This window comes from Cariama cristata, unplaced genomic scaffold (genome assembly GCF_000690535.1).
Source record: "Cariama cristata isolate BGI_N322 unplaced genomic scaffold, ASM69053v1 scaffold24867, whole genome shotgun sequence".
Taxonomy (NCBI): Eukaryota; Metazoa; Chordata; class Aves; order Cariamiformes; family Cariamidae; genus Cariama; species Cariama cristata.
In genome coordinates, this window is record NW_009626411.1 from 1258 (window position 1) to 2173 (window position 916).

The window sequence follows — 916 nt, forward strand, 5'->3', positions numbered from 1 at the left end:
CGTAGTACTCGCACGCGCGTGTACACGCTGAGCCCTTGCACTACAGTGTCTGCAGGGCTGCCTGCGCAAGGCTGCGGTTGGGTCTCAGCCCTGGGACAGGCAGGACAGGGAGGGGACAGGCACCCCGTAATGGTTTCAAGCTTCCGTGGCCTGTGTTTTGCTGTTTACCCGGTGTTTCCAGGGTGCTAACCGTCCTCAGCTCCCTGGCTCTGCCGTGACTCACGCTGGGCTGGGGCTGAGTCGCGCTCCCTACAGCAGAGACCTAAAGCAGCGAAAGCAGTGCTGCCGGCATCGCAGGGTATGGCCCCCTACCAGCTACCCTGGGCCTGGGGCGCTGCCGGCCCCCTTCACTGGGCTGGGGATGTCTCCAGCTGGTCGAGGAGTTGTGTCCAGCGTATAAAACCCCAGGGCTGGATACTGCACCTAGCTTCAAACATCGTGCCAGCCTGGGGCTCTGCTCGCACACCTCCTGGCTCTCCTGATACCCACCAGCATTTAACCCTCACCAAAATGTCATAGCCACCCAGCATCCTCAGAGGTGGAGGGCTGGTTTGCTTTTTTTTTTTCCCCCTCTCTCCCCTCCCACCTACCTCATGGGCTTGAATCCAAGGCTGCTGTACCCTAGGATAGGGTTGGGGCACCCTCAGTCCCCATCCATCCCTGTTCAATCCAACTGACCCATCCTCTGACCCTCACACTGTGTTTCAAGATGGTTCAAAAAAAAAAAAAAAGATTAATGATGTCTGTGAGAAGCAACAGAACAAAACCACTGGAGGAAGAGCAGAGCTGGGCTGGGTGTGGGTACAGCTCCGCACGGCCTGAGAAGAGCCTCCTCCCTGCTTGTCCCTGAGCCTGCCCTGCACACGCTCCTGGTCACAGGCACGATACAGAGGACCACCACTTTGTAGGGTCAGGG